Source organism: Aethalodelphis obliquidens, unplaced genomic scaffold (genome assembly GCF_003676395.1).
Source record: "Aethalodelphis obliquidens isolate GAN/ISIS:26980383/991018 unplaced genomic scaffold, ASM367639v1 scaffold2, whole genome shotgun sequence".
NCBI classification, from domain to species: domain Eukaryota; kingdom Metazoa; phylum Chordata; class Mammalia; order Artiodactyla; family Delphinidae; genus Aethalodelphis; species Aethalodelphis obliquidens.
This window is the reverse complement of record NW_020837946.1, coordinates 20,620,354-20,623,240: the sequence shown is the minus strand read 5'-3', so window position 1 is coordinate 20,623,240 and position 2,887 is coordinate 20,620,354.

The following is a 2,887-nucleotide window of genomic DNA, read 5'->3' as shown; positions in this document are numbered from 1 at the left end:
GCACGTGTCTTTTGCCTGAGTCTTTGGGGCCCCCGTGGGAAAGAGATCTCGAGGCTCACCAGCCTCCTTCCCTCCAGCCTTGACTGGACTCACGGGAAAGTGGGACAGGCACGGTCTCGGTTTTCCATTCATAACACAGCAATGAGATGGATGGGGTAGGAAGAGGGGCTATGGAAACTCAAATGTCCTGAATCCAGGTGGAAGCCTCCACTGCAGCCCTAGGAGTCTGGACTCCCAGCTGAGGCTCTAGCGACCTTCCCGCCCTTGGGTGGGCCCTGGGGGAGGAAGGGTGGAGCCCGTGTCTCTTTCTCTCTCTCACATTCAGAAGACACTGCAGAGGAAGAAAGGGAGCAGGGAAACAAGGAGAACTCCCTTGCCCAGGGGGAGACATCTACTCAGCCCCCAAGGAAAAGGAGTGGGGCTGTTGTGACCTCTGAGAATCCAGGCCTGCTCGCCGATGGGCCTGAGGAGTTGTCTGGCCCCAGAATAGCACGTGTTGACCAATGCGGAGGGACTAGGGAACGAGGCACAGATGTGGGTCTGAAGCACAGTTCTGTGTGAGAGCTCTGCCCGCTTGGTTCTGTTGGCCCCTTCAGCCCTGGCCAATTCCAGGGGGCTCCTCACTTTGCGGGGGGGGGCATGGGGGAAGGAGTGTGCAGTGCTTTCAGACCCACTGTCCACACACGGCCCCATTGGCCCCATGTTTCACGGTGCCACCCCTCTTCTGTAGCATCTGACCCCTTCCTGCCATGGAGGAGGGGACCGGAGGCAGCTCTGCCTGGTCCACCTCCCTCCTGACCGTCCATTTAGCATCTCAGGAGAGGCAGAGGGATACCTGGGGCCCGGACCAGGGGTGAGATGAGTTTCACTCCTTGAAGAAGAAAAGCAGGTCCCCCAAAGCAGACATCCCCTTTCAGAGTATCTAGGCTGGGCCAGTAGCTAGTGGCTGGCCGCTCCGGAAGTACATTAATTCAGTTAATGGTCATGAATCCACAAATGAGGTGCTATTATTAGCTCCACTTCACAGATGAGGAAATGGTCCCTGGAAGTGCCCCACCTCCACCGCCCAGGGCTGGGGCCCCTAACTCCAGAGAGGGGGTGCTGCTCAGCCCTGAGTTACACTGCCCCGTGTGGGCGGAAGCAGGGCGGGTGCTCGGGGAGAGCCTGGAGGGCTTTGGGCGCTGGTTGGATCTGCAGCCTGGGGGTCACCAGTCCCTACACGAATTTCCTTTTGTCTACTGATGGGTATTCCCACCGTCCCTCTCCTATCCCCTCAGCCGTAGTCGGCAGCCGGTGGCTGCTGTCCTGGGTGGGCAGCTGTGCTGCCTTTCCCAGCAAGGGCAGTGCTTTTCAACTTGGCTAACATTTGAATTGACTGGGGCACTAAAAACAATTTTCATGCTGATGCTGATGCCCCACCATCAGGAATTCTGATCTCATTGGTCTGGAGTGGACTGCAGGCGTTTTTTCTTTCTTTTTTTTTTTTCCTAACATTAATTGATTGATTAAGGTTCTAGTGCAAAGCCAAGGAGTAAGGCAATGAATACTGAAGTCGGAACACCTGGGTTTGAATTCTGTCCCTTACTATTCCATTGCCCTGGAGGTAGGTTACTCGCCGCTGAGCCTCAGTTTTCCTCATCTGTTTAATGGGGATGATTTCAGCCTCAACAGGGTTGATATATCACCCAATTGATAACAGGGTGGTTATTAATGTGAGACAATAGATGTGAATGTGCTTTGAGAACGACAGGAGTGTACCAAATGGAAGGGGTTATTATCATGGGGCCACTGCTGGGGTCAGCCCTCATGCCAGCCCCCATGCCCCAAGGTTGCTAACTCACTTGAGTCCTTTCTGTAATATTTTTGCAGCGTACTCCTGAGGATGCCACAGTCTCCCTGCCCATTTCCATGTCGCTTGCCTGCAGCCTTCTTGTACTCTAAGCCCTCTGAAGAGGTGGATTTTCCGGGTATGTGATCAGTACTTCTGCTGTGGCTCTGGCTACAGGAACCGCACTGACTGATGTATACTGTGACCTAGAAACCTTTTCTGAGGCAAAGCTTAATTGCACCCATGTGGGATGATGGTTGGCTGGGCAGGGATCTTGACGATGTCAAGCTGATGGCTCGCCTTCTGGAACTGTTTAAATTTTAGTTTAGGACGGGCCGTGGACAAACACTGCGGCTCTACTGCCACTGTGTGGCAGCACGGGAAACTGAGTTTACACCGTCTCAAAGCGTCATTTGCTTAAGAGGTGGTCCCAGGAGTCCAGAATGCGTCAACTGGGGATGCTTGTTGAACTTGCGCACCACAGGACCTATCCTAGGTTGCCTGTTCTCATGCCTTCTGAATGTGGAGAATCACCGCTGTAGCGACCGCATTTTTCAGATGTGTCTGGAATACTGGCTACCTGTGATGGGAGAGTTGAGACCACGGGCTTAGAGTAGGTGAGGCAGCCTTGGAACAGAAATTGGAGGCTGCTGCTTGTGACATGTGACTCTGGACACATGTCTCACCTCTGAACCTCATTTGTTTTCATCCTTAAATGTTGAGATAATGTCTCTCTCAAAGAGTTGCTTTGAGAATATAAACTCATTTCTGTCATATGATAAGTGCTGCCTACAGGCAGTTACTACTGTATCCTGGGCTCAGTGTTAGGGTTTTAGGATATGAAGGTGAAAAAGATGATGGTCCCTGTCCTGAAGGGGCTGACATTCTAGTAAAGGGAAGCAGCCGTACAACAGAGGTATGCCTGGTACAATTAGGAGAACAATTGTCTCAGGAGGCGTGTAAGGACAGAACTGTAAGAGGAAATAGGAATTCGGGGAAAGGCGTGTTGTGTGTGTGTGTGTGTGTGTGTGTGTGTGTGTGTGTGTGTGTGTGTGTGTG